Here is a 13,654-nt window from a genome sequence, read left to right as displayed (position 1 = left end):
CATCTGTTTCAGACTGATCTCTAAATTCTCCATCTATATGGCTGTAACCCTCATTTAGAAACTCACTATTTCATTCTTAATTACTACAGCTCCTTTTTAGCTGGTCTTATCCAATCTATCCTTTTTTTTTTTCTTTTGGTTATTCTGTGCCACACTCTGTTGCTAGATTAGGCTTCCTGAAAATTCTAATTTCTTTCTTTCTCTCCTCTGATCATGAGATTACAGTATCTTTCTGTTACCTTACTGTTCAAAGCACTGTGGCCAACTATCAGGCTCCTCTGACATCTACCTTACCCCATCTCCAGCCATATTTCCAGCAACTTTCCCAAATGTGACATTAAATAGTGCTGGCCTTCCAGTTCCCTATGCAAGTAACCTCTGGCATTCATACTTTTGCAGATCTTGTTTATTATTCTTCAAGTCACTCTGTATAGCCTCTATTCTTCCTTAAATTCCAGCTGAAGCTGGACTTTCTCTATGAAATAATCTTTGATTACTACAACTCCCATCTTTCTACTCCATATTAGTTTCCATACTTCTATCATACCAGGTATGAGTTCAACTTATTACGTCACTCAATAGCGATTATTTAAAAATGCCTACTAAAGCAAAAGAAGGAAAGAAGAAAAGGAGGAGGACAGAAATTATTATTGAGTATTTTTTAGGTGCCAGACACTGCTTGGCATTCTCACGTACGTAAATTCTGATCCTTAGGGGGCTTTTAGTCTAGGTATGAAGAGTCAATGTGAAAATTTGTTATGTAAAGGAGACTATGCTAACTGTGGGTTATAGGTCAAAGAGTAGTGACGTTGTGGAGAAAGGACACAGTGATTCTTAGTGGTGTGACTAAGAATGGCTTTAGAATAAGGTGGCATGAACTGAGGAGGAAGACTAGACTTTGGGATGTGCAGAAATGGGTGCAAGGCAATCCGGGTACAGGGAATATTGTGTTCAAGTGTAGGGAGGTAGGAAAATGTTGATTGCATTTAGAGAAGAGTGATTAGTCCCATTTGGTATGTCATGGTTTAATCTGTCATTGATCTGTAATTGCTTCATTAGACTGTTTCCTTATAGCTGTGTTCAAAGTTTCTAGAAGCAGGGAATGCCACATTTTTAAAAAATGTCCTAAGGATGCAGCTCGGGCTAAAGCTATAATATTCACTCAATAAATACATATTTGATTTGTTTAATTTCATTAAGCATAAAAGCTATTCCTAATAATATTTAGCATCTATGCAACAGTTTTATTCTTCAGATCTTTATGTAGTCATTTGCTCATTTGGCTTTGCATAGGGATTGCTGAAGTTGGAAATCTTTTAAATCAACTTTTAAAGAATGTTTAAGTAATTAGCTGAATGAGCAATAATTAGGATTTCATGCTTCAAATGAAGACAGCTTTTACAGTGTGTAATTCTCCACTACTCTAACTTTTTAGACTTCTGATACTTTATGGCTACCAAATGTTTCACATTTATTCTTCTTTGTTTAGTAAACAAGTATGTAATGCCTATTTCATGCCAAGTTCTAGGATGGAGATTGGAAGATGTAGGGGGAACCAATTTCCATGATGACTAATGTGGAGGACACCTCAGAATGAGGAAATAGCTTGTTCACCAGGTAAGAATGTGCACTGAGAATTTAAGAAGCATTAGGGAAAACCATTCATTACATGAAACAGGTTTTCCAAAGTCTAGTCCAGTCCTGTTCAATATACATACATTGAAAATCAACTGGGTGCCAACCATTATAATGCGTGAAACATAATTCCTGTCCTCAAGCAATTCAGTCTTGAGAGGACCTACGGTGTGATGTTTGTATAATTTTCTAAATGTAGATTTGAGATTGCTCTTACCAGCTTCAATTCTACTTTTTATTATAAGACATGAAGCTTCCACATATAAACCATAATGATCTATATTAAATGATTTTCCAGCATCTATACAAGGACAAAAAGTAAACCTCTATAACTCCTGACATACTTTAACTGGGCTTAATGCACAAAAGGCAACCGGTAGCATCATTATTGGAATCAGTTGAGGTTCATCACTATAGTTGGACTCCTGTGCCAACGATCTACAGCGTCCAAAATACACGTCTAATTTTGCGTGCATAAATTAACTGCTTCATTATCAAACTTTGGATAGATAGCAGATGACAAAGTCAGTCAATGATATGGGAAAAAAAAATCCCTGACTCTTGGAACTGCATTTATGGCTTAGTGAAATGTATCTAGCAAGACTCTTTTTATTTCAGCCACTAAAAGTAGGTCCTTGCTGAATTACTTTTCCTGCCTTTAAACTCTTTTTCTAGATAAGATGATGGAGGAAGGGCAAGAGAAAATCAAAAAACAAACTTAATAACACCATACCTTCGAAGCAGCTTGATTTATAATGAGTTTGTGGGAACATTCTGAACCTATTTCATGTTGAATTACAGTCCACCTTTACAAGTGGCTGCTAAAGGAGTTCATGAACATACTCCTTGTACTACTTCAATCCTCTTCCTGCTCAGCCACTAAAATTTAAAATGCGATACAAACAAAATGCATCTATAAATTTATATAGTAACTACACAAACAAATGCAAACTCATTCTTAGTAACCATAAAATTACCTTCTGTTATCTATCACTTTGTGAATTATAGTTTCATCGCGTGCAACAGCCAACAGCACCGAATTACACTGCTTCTCTTCTTACCCCTGTGTCACTGCGGTTCTCTTTGCTGAAGTGGCAATCAATAGTCTTGTGGATAAACAAATGATTAAAGGCCAAGATGAACTACTGTAAATAGGGATCGTGTTATCTCTTTTTGCACTGAATATAATTAAAAAAAAAATCAGTGTCTACTTTTGGGCACCTGGCTCAAATCATAATATAATCAATTTCCTTCTGTTTCTCCGATTTTGCATTCTTTGAATCTTTGGAAAGGACAAGTTTATAAGCATGTAAAAAATAAACAATGAAATAAAGGTAGATTTCAATGGATTTCTTCTTGTAGAGTATAAATTGGATATACCTAATTACATAATGAAACATCACGGAAATTTTAGCTCCAAAGTTGCTAGAATGTTAAAACCTTTTTAAACTTAATACTAGTTCAATATCCAAACAGTGTCAGTGGATTAGTGAATATGAGATCTGTAAAGTTTTATAAGCCTGATAACTGTATGATAATATAATTCAAGTGATGTAAAGATTAAGACAATTTTTTTAATGTTTAATTCCTCATAAATATATAAATTGATTTTTCCATAACTAATGGGCTAGGTAATAGTTAGTTATCATGTTTTAGATGAAGAAAATAAATCTGAGAGTAGAAACATATTCACAATGTATTTTCTTGATTAAATTTAGATTATAAAGATAAACTATTCTGAGTTTATTTTTACTTCACCAGTCCACCGATGCTTAGTAATAGCAAACTAAAAGTAATCAGTATGGTCGGTGACCATTCTACTTACACTTTACTTGAAATTTGAGAAGTTGCCTTATGCTACATAAAACATTGTAATGTTTTATTACACTCCAATGCTAACATTTATCTAGATTCATTTTTTGATTATTTATTATTTAGTCAACTGGTGGCTCTACATGAAGAGATCTTGGAAATGTAATGTGATTGCAGAAATCAGAATTTTAACACAAGCTTCGACAAAGTCAAAAAAACAAGAAAACCATGTGAGAAGTAGATTAAAAGGGTAAAGATATTAGATAAGAGATAATATATTTACAAAATCCATGCAGGTAGGCCAATGTCTAATAAATAGCACCATCAAAGATATAGTAAAAGGGGCACCTGGGTGGCTCTGTTGGTTGGATGTCTGATTCTTGATCCCGGCTCAGGTCTTGATCTGGGAGTGATGGGTTTGAGCATCACATTGGGCTCTGCACTGGGCATGGAACCAATTTAAGAAAGAGAAAAAGATGTAATAAAAGACAATTTCCTTAAACAGAAGCATCAATACCTAACATAACATTGTGTGGGGGAGGAAAAGCATAGACCCATAATGGTGAGGTTGTCCCAACACCAAGGGTAATGTAATGACTTAAAAAGCTTCTCAAAAAGAAACAGTTCAGTTATAAAACAACAAATAACAGATTAGCATCAACTGCACATCTGCATAATTGGATGCAAGAAATTAATACAACAATGCATTTGAAGGTTTGAGAAATAATGATTCAATCTAGAATTACATACCTAGCTAATCTCTCCATGAAACTTGAAGCTAGGGGAGACATATTTTTATGTCTGAAAGGCACACAGATTTATCTCCTTTTCTTTAGAACTTCCTGGAAGATAGATTCCAGGCATTTAAACCAGGAAAGTAGAAGATGTAAAATCTAGAAGCATGTTGAAGGTTGACTCAAGATTTAGTGGTGCTCTGGAGAGTGATGAGTTCAGATGGGTATGGGTCTGGAGAGAGGTTTCTGGGAAAAAAAGAGAATCCCAGACATTCACCTTTATCTCTGTTCAATGTTATCCTTGAAAATATGGAACAATTTAAGGAAGCAATAAGGACAGTCAATATAAGAAAAAAATTTCACATAGAAACTCCAGAAACAAAGCAAAAAAAAAAAAACCCAGAAAAACAAAGCAAATGATAAATCTGTGCAAAAAAGGAAATGCAATTGTAGTACATTATTGGTTATATAGTGCATAATATTTACATAGTCATAACAATAGAGCCATTGATTTTTGTATATACAAAAATTATGCTGAGGGACATAATTATGCTTTACAGTACAGAACATAAATGCCATTACTCTTATTAAAAGAAAAGCCCATATGGCTGAGTTTGGAAGTTGAAAGGAGGAAAGGAAAGTTACAGGTAAAGAAAGGAGGTCTGGTATCCTTATTTTTCACTGCAGGGAGTCAGGAAATTGGCCTACTGATGACTCAAGAAGTAAAGCCATTTACATATTATTCAACGTTATAAAAGTAACCAATAAAAGACTAAAAATGACTGCTATGGGGGAAAGAATGTAGAAGTGGTACAAAGGGTTTAAATACCAATCAATTATATAAGAAATAAATATTCTTAATAAATTTTCACTCTATACGTTTTGCTGGCTGAAGGAAGAAAGGAACAAAGGACGGTGACTTGACAGCAAAATTTGTGGTCGACAAATGATGTTGGCATGCCAGATTCTGTCCACCAGGAACTGAATGGCTACTCTGTGCCATGCACTGTTCTAGCTGCTGAAGCAATATAGATGAATAACTTACTAGAGATAACAGTAAGATGTGAGAGAACAACTTGTTGAATATTGCAATCAAAATTATGAGTAGCACGACAGAAGTATGTATACATTGCTGTGGGCAGGAAGAGTACTAAAGCTTGTGGGAAGTATCAGTTAAGGTTGGCAATACTTAGTAACCTTTGAGTAGAAGGTCACGTTTTGAACAGCCTTACATTTTATAGTAACAAGCTTGCTGCTCTATCCTAAGTGTAGAGGGGGGTCATTGAAAAAGCCTAGTCTGAGAAGTAGCATGGTCAATTTTGTTCTGACACCAAGCTCTGACCACAGTGCCAGGAACAGTTTGACTGTGGCCAATCATGGCATGGCAGGCATTTTATTTTATTTTGTTTTATTTTGTTTTATTTTAATCTTATTATTTTTAATGTTTATTTATTATTTTTGAGAGAGACAGAGACAGAGCGTGAGCTGGGGTGGGACAGAGAAATGGAGACACAGAATCTGAAGTAGGCTCCAGGCTCTGAGCTGTCAGCACACAGCCCGACCCTGGGCTCGAACCCATGAACTGTGAGATAATGACCTGAGCCAAAGTCAGATGCTTAATTGGCTAAGCCAGCCAGGCACCCCATGGTGGGCATTTTAGAAGTGATTTAAAGAGAATATCTTTAAGTGTTTTTTTTTTTTTTTCAACGTTTATTTATTTTTGGGACAGAGAGAGACAGAGCATGAACGGGCGAGGGGCAGAGAGAGAGGGAGACACAGAATCGGAAACAGGCTCCAGGCTCTGAGCCATCAGCCCAGAGCCTGACGCGGGGCTCGAACTCCCGGACCGCGAGATCGTGACCTGGCTGAAGTCGGACGCTTAACCAACTGCGCCACCCAGGCGCCCCTAAAGAGAATATCTTTAAATGTTCACCAGGTAATGTTTACATTCTTAAAAGAATGCTTTCATGGAGGATTTTACAACAAACGTTGGAAATTCCAGGAGTGAATGAAAGTAATTTTGGAAGAGGGGGCAAGGAGAAGGATAAGAATAATGAAAACTGTCTATCTTGTAGATACTGATAACTTAGCACAAAAAGAGACTTGCCATCAGCAGGCACACTGATGGGGCCATGTAAATTAATGTAAGATAATAGTAAGCCAAATGATTTCCATTAGACCAAAGTTTTCCCATAACTCAGGTTCTCAAACATAAAGAGCCCAAGTGTAAGGGCCTCAGGGAAGTTTGCTGAGTCACCTTCAGCATGCAGTTGGTGAAATGGGAAGAGGAAAGAAGAATGTCTTACAGTTCCTAATGTAGAAGTCTTAGGTCTTTTTCTTTAAATTTAAACTAAGGATAGTAGTAAGGAGGTTGAATATATTTTTAAGTCAATTGAGATTTTTCAAAGTCAAGATCCTAAGGTAAGAAACAATGCAAATCAACTGCTGGTGGGAATGCAAACTGGTGCAGCTGCTGTGGAAAACATTGTGGAGGTTCCTCAAAAAGTTAAAAATAGACCTACCCTATGACCCAGAAATAGCACTGCTAGGAATTTACCCAAGGGATACAGGAGTGCTAATGCATAGGGGCACTTGTACCCCAATGTTTATAGCAGCGCTTTCAACAATAGCCAAATTATGGAAAAAGCCTAAATGTCCACCAACTGATGAATGGATAAAGATGTGGTTTATATCTACAATGGAATACTACTTGGCAATGAGAAAGAATGAAATCTGGCCATTTGCAGCAACATGGATGGAACTGGATTGTATTATGCTAAGTGAAATAAGTCAGGCAGAGAAAGACAGATACCATACGATTTCACTCATATGTGGATCCTGAAAAACTTAATGGAGGACCATGGGGGAGTAGAAGCGGGGAAAAAGTTACAGAGAGGGAGGGAGGCAAACCATAAGAGACTCTTGAATGCTGAGAACAAACTGAGGGTTGATGGGGAGGGGTTGAGGGAGAGGGGAAAGTGGGTGATGGGCATTGAGGAGGGCACCTGTTGGGATGAGCACTGGGAAAGCAATTTGACAGTAAATTATATTTAATATATAAAAAAAAGAAACAATGCATATCATTTCAGACTGTTCAAAAATGTTTTTCATGACTGTCCTGTGAATGATGAGCCATTGTCCTATCATAGGGATTTGCATAGTACAACCATTTGCTAATATCACTAATTTTTCTTAGTAACTTACATTCACAGTCAATAAATACTCTATTCAACAACTCTGCCAAGGAAATTGATATTACTACTTCAAAATTGATTATTTTGACTCAGGTCTTCTTAATTTTTTTTTTAAAGCTAGGCTATGCTTAAACACTTTCAGAAAAGAACAGAGGAGAGGAAACATACAAGTCTGTATTAAAAGTATTTTTATTTTTATTATTATTATGAAAATGTTATAATTTCCTAAGGGAATGGAGTTTAAATGAACATTCTGGAGTCCATTTCCTAGGCCAATCAATAATGACCTCATTTGTAGGAAAAAGAGAGTACCTGTACACTTCAAAGTAAAATTTATGGCACCCATGTAAGTAAAGGGAAAAGAATTTCTAACACTTTGAGACAGCAAACACAGATTTATGTTTAAATATTTAATTCAGCATTTGATAAGTCCTTATATTCCTATACAAATATGTATTTTCACTAAATAAAGCTTGAGATCAATTAGAAATCTAGGTCTCCTATCATTAACATTAGAAAATCATCTGCCCCCAAACTCTCATGATACTCTTCTTATGAGGTCAAATAGCCTATGTCTCATTTGCAGAGAGGAACTAGAATTTGCTGGCTAGGTAGAAATGAAAGTGATTTTAACTGACCCATTAGCAAGTAGCAGAAATGATTTAGCATAAGAACAAAGCAGTTGATAGGACTGCTAAGTACTTTTATTCACAGAGAGGAGTTCTTCAGTTTGGGCAACCGTGTATTGCAAGCACTTCCTTTCTGAATATTTGTGTGTATCATCAAAATAACTCTCTGTCATTTAACAATGTTCATCTACACAGGTAAAGGCAACTTGCAGAGCAGAGACGTCAGTCAGAAGTTAGGCAGAATGGATACTCCCAGTCCTTTTTGGATGGGGTGCCCTTACACGCATCTCTGGTTTGGCTGCACAGCCTCTGCACGGTTATTCACATGCATTATCTACACAATAATGCTTCATTTACATAGCTTTTTATATGCATGCTACAACTGACAACATTTCAGAGTTAAAATAATATTGGAATTAAATATGAACAGAAGAAAAGAAAATTTAATAGTTGAGATGGAAAAAAGATGCTCTCATGTGTGATTAGAAAATGATGGGGATTTGATGAAGTGGAAAGATATGGAAAGCTGTTCTGGATGCCAACTACTTGTATAGGATCTTGCATGGATGACAGTGACGAGTGATGGCAGTCTGCATCAGAAAGAGAGTCCCTTTGCGATCTTGATACGTGTACAAAGTACAAAAGTCAGAATCCATTGATGAACTTAAAAGAAATAATTGATGATAAGAAAGGAAGCAAAGCTATTTATTTGTTCATTTAAAACAGAGATGAGATGTCTATTTTTGCTGCTTACTTTTTTGAGTGAGAGTTGGAAAGGGCTCCCTATGGAAGAGTTAAAAACGAAAGCAAGCTGAAGACTGAAATAAATAGCTAGCTGTTTGTTTCTGTGTTTTCTACCATTTCGTTGTAAGCAAAATTCCTTGCTGAATAGTGCTTTTCAAGTTATTTAAATAATAGGAAATGGAAAGGCAATTTCGAGTTTGGGGTGAGTTCTAATTTTATTTTCTTTGGAAATCTCATGTTGATGGAATAAATGTAAATACACACGAAACTGAGGCAAGCCACCTGTCAATTCAGGTTTTATGTGGATTCTATTATGTGGTAGTAATAGTGATCAAGGCAACCTGTTCACAGAGTAGGATCAGGGAAGGTTCAAGAGAGCCTGTTATTTAGAATAAGAAACCACAGCGAAGAAAGGTTTGTGCAACTTTGTGCAATTAAAGATGGGGGGATGTGGCTTAAAGTTTACTACCAAGTTTTTAAGATGACGAAAGTGAGAGATAGGTTTCTATTATTAGTAAATGTATCATACATGGAAAAAAAAATATATATATATAACTCAGTCTACTGTATGGTCAGAAATGGAAGTCTAGTGGTCTCTTTAAATGTGAATTTGGATTTTCTTTGCTGAAGGTTTCAAAGGCAGAGGGACATTACAAAGTATTTATTTGTTTGATATTTTTGTTAATTTTTAAAAAGTAAGAAGTATTTATGTTTTATAAAAGTTGGACAATTCAGAAAAGCATAATGAAGAAAAGAAATACATAGTTAGATGAATTCTTAATTTGACTATTTTATAAATTCAAGAGAATGTTTTCAGGTGAAAGATTTTATACTTCATAATTTTCACACCTATCACATTATATTCCAAATGGAATTAATCACAATTCACATTGTGATTATAATTTAAGCTTATGCTGCCTTTATTTCAACTCTGAGTGCTTTTTCTATAATTTCTATTGTATAGAATAGTTGGGACAGATGTTATATGATTTTGCCCAAATATTTAAGACATAGATTGAAAAATTCATGTAAAATGTGTTTGGCAATTTAATATTAATAATGTAATTTATGAGGAAATAGATACGCTGAAGCAAAAAGCAAGCAATGCTAGTAAAAATTATTATAGGCATTTCAGAGAGGCTATCTCACAACCAAAATCACTTGCTATTTTTGGAGAACAGTAAAAAATTAAACATATTTTACTTCCTCCTGTAACAAGTCTTTACTTAAACATCGTAACGTTTTAATATGAAATGAATTCTGTGCTTGTGGCCCTTTAATAGGACTGTCTTTTCTTTTCTCCAGTTTTCCAAACACAGACATACCAAAGGGTTCACAAAGTCCTGAGAAAATACTTTACATTGGGGCACCTGGGTGGCTCAGTTGGTGATCCAGGTCATGATCTGGAGGTCCATGAGTTTGAGCCCTGTGCTGACAGCTCAGAGCCTGGAGCCTGCTTCAGATTCTGTGGCTCCCTCTCTCTCTGACCCTCCTCCTTTTGCTCTCTCTCTCTCTGTCTCTTTCTCTCTCAGAAATGAATAAACCTTAAAAAACACTAAAAAAGAAAAAGAAAATACTTTGCATTGAAAGACTAAGGCAGGAAAGTTGAAACTCAAGAGACAATTGAGTTTTAAAAATATGATCCGGTTTATGTATTTCTTGCAGAAATGTCTACTTTGTAAGTGAGATCAGTGTGGACTCCTTTATAATATATATCTTGTAAAACCTAAAGGAACTATGGTCAATTTTTTTAGTGAGGGGCACACAATCCTTTTCTATCAGTATGGTTCAGATTTTGCCAGATGGAACAAATGAGGCCTGGAAGCAGACCACTTCAAGAAGTCGCTGTCCACAGGCATTGCTGAGAGCCTGTCTGGTGATCAGTGGTGTTTATCAACTCAACACGCCGTCCTGTTCTGATGCTCTGGCTGGGAGGCCGCGCGCTATGGTGCAGGGTGCCAGTTATCTGCCTGCACAGCAGTCTCGATTGCTAGGCCGTCAGTCCCTCATCTCTGCTCTGAGGGAAGTACTCTTCTAACCTGGCTGGACTCCGACCCAGCCGGTAGAGCTACCCGCAGCCTTCGCCTCGTCTCTTCTGGGGCACGAAGCCACACCTGGCTGCGCTCCTCTTTGCAACAACATTTTCAACAATATATAAACTAGGACTAACGTCTATGGACTAACTATTATCTTGATTATCCGCTCTAGTGATTTCTGTGATTTTATGTGCTCTATCTCACGGACTGGGGGGAAAGTCTTGAGAACAAAAGGGAAAATTTGGGGGGGTGGTTAAGAAAGACGGGATTCACTGTGAGAAGAAGGGACGTGGCTGGAGACAGGTGGGCGTGGCTGGCCTCGGTAGGAGGAGTCGTTTCTACACTTGCCCCCACTCTTGAGGTGCACCATTCATTTTCCTAAACGGTTTTCTAAAGTAAAGCTTTTGCATTACTAATGCTGCTTGCCTCATAGGGCACCGTTCACTGCTGATTTAAAGATGAGACCTTTAGGCTTTCTGCCTGGGTGTGTGCCAGAAGTTAAGATTGTTCACCGTTTTTTCCTTCCCTGACATCCCAACGAGGCAGGGCCAGGCCTGGTCACAAAGGAGAGAAACGGAGACGCTTTTGGACTGAGGTATAATACACAGGTGCTGGGCAGCCTTTGGAAATATCTCCCTTTCTACCCGGCTCTGCTCCCTCCAAGTTGGAGGATGGTAATCCTCAAGTCCAGATAATCATTTGAAACAAAAAAAGATCATTTGAAAATGAGAGTCCCAGGAAAGAAAAAGGAACTCTTAACCTTTAAAAAGAAAAAGATGAGTGATTCAGCCAGCAAAATCAACTTTGTTCAGGAATAGCAACTGGGGACAGCCACAGGCCAGGCCAGAGAACGAAGGAGGAGAGCCCCCTTTTACAGAGGAAATGGGGAAGTTGGGGAGGATTGTTTTCAACAAAAGTTCTCAAAGGAAAAGGAGAAATGGAGGTGGTGGTGGCTTCTCATTGGCTGCTGCGGGGGAAGAGGGGGCAACTTGCTCCTGCTGGGTAGAGAGAAATCCTTCCTTCTTCTGGTTGGACTCTGGAAGCTGCAAAGAGTGGTACCAGTGGCGCTCTTGAGAACCCTCCCTTCGTGGTTTGCCGAAGCCAAGTTTGAGTTAGGCTTCCTTAACGTATTTTCATAGAACAAATCTCTCTTAGGAGCACCTTGGTGACTCAGTTGGTTAAGTGTCTGGGTCTTGATTTTGGCTCAGGTCATGATCTCACAGTTCCTGAGTTCGAGTCTTGAATCGGGCTCTGCACTGTCAGTGCTTGGGGTTCTGTGTTCCTCTCTGTCTGCCCCTCCCCTGATTATTCTCTGTCTCTCTCTCTCTGTCTCTCTGTCTCTCTCTCTCTCAAAACTAACTAAAAATAAACTTTATTAAAAAAATCTTTTTAGACTCAAACTAAAATGCTAATTACAAGAATGGGAAACCATATATTATTGTCACTATTCATAATTCTCAGATTAAATGGCAGTAAATGTCAACCTCATACAGGAGTGCCTGGCTGACTCGATCTCGGGGTTGTGAGTTTGAGCCCCATGTTAGGTGTAGAGATTACTCGAATAAATAAAACTTTAAAAAAACCCCTCAACTTCATGCAGGGCAAACATAAGATCTCTTTAAGTGAGAGATATGTTTGGTTTAGCAAGAAATGAGAGAAGTAAAGCAGGTCTGTTCGTGGTGGTAGATAGCAGTTTGATCAGGAAAAAGGATTTTAAACTAGGTGCTTATTAATACAATCTCTTTGGAAGTTAACCAATATTTCAACAGCTTTATACAACTTTGGAAGCAAAAGCAGAAGAAAGACTGGCCAGTAAAAGAAAGGTCAGGGGCACGTGATTGGCTCAGTTGGTTGAGCATCCGACTCCTGATTTCAACTGATCCCAGGGTCATGGAATCAAGCCCTGAGTTGGGCTTTGCACTGAGCGTGGAGCCTGCCTAAGATTGTCTCTCTGTCTCCCTCTACCCCTCCCCCCAACTCAAGCTCTCTCTAAAAAAAAAAACCAAAAAACAAAAAACAAAAGTCCATAGCAAGACTGGAAGTGCAGACTTACTACTTACTGGCTGTGAGACTGTGGGCAAGTTACTGAACCTCTTTGTGCTTCTGTTTCTTCATTTGCACGGTGGGAATGATGACGATAGTAGGTGCATAGAGTTACGAAGATTAAAAACATCAGATATGGAAAGCGCTTATCATGTAGAAAGCATCGCAAAGCAATTACGATTGAACTTGCAGTTTTATTAACCAATGAAGTTTAGGTTTGTAAATGGAGTAATCTTATCCATAGGAGTTTGTTTAAAAGGGTAAGAAGTGCAGGGTCATCTTGAGGTATAAATTAAGGGAATTGCCTTTGTATCTTTAATTGTGCTCTATTTCCTAACAGTAGCCCAAGTATTGTACTATTTGCTGTTGTGCCTGCATGGATCACTAATCCAGCAAGCTTGTCAGTGAGAATTTGGGCATTTATCTGCTTATAAAAAAGAGGAAGTTTATACATCATTGATGTTGGTGCTTTCTCATTTAGAAATAAGGCATTCAGTCGGTAACCATCTGGCTGACAAAGATTCTTTGAGAACCCTGTAGATAACTGTCCTGAATATTCCCCACATCTGTAACCTTAAAATTTCGAGTATTTATTGAAGCTCATGAAACATAGGTCAGTGTACACAAATCACTTTTAAGATGATGTAAGAACAAGAGAACATAACTCGTTCCATCCAAAATATCACCACCCAATGCAGAAATGTGTGTTACCGCTATTTCAATACTTGACCGAACTACCAAAAAGTTCAGAAATGTCTGAATATTTACAAGGCTGAACCTATATTTAGCATTCTGCAGATTCAGTCAAAAATACACGTTGCCCTTCA

This window comes from Acinonyx jubatus, chromosome A1 (assembly GCF_027475565.1).
Source record: "Acinonyx jubatus isolate Ajub_Pintada_27869175 chromosome A1, VMU_Ajub_asm_v1.0, whole genome shotgun sequence".
Lineage (NCBI taxonomy): Eukaryota > Metazoa > Chordata > Mammalia > Carnivora > Felidae > Acinonyx > Acinonyx jubatus.
This window is presented reverse-complemented; position numbering follows the sequence as displayed.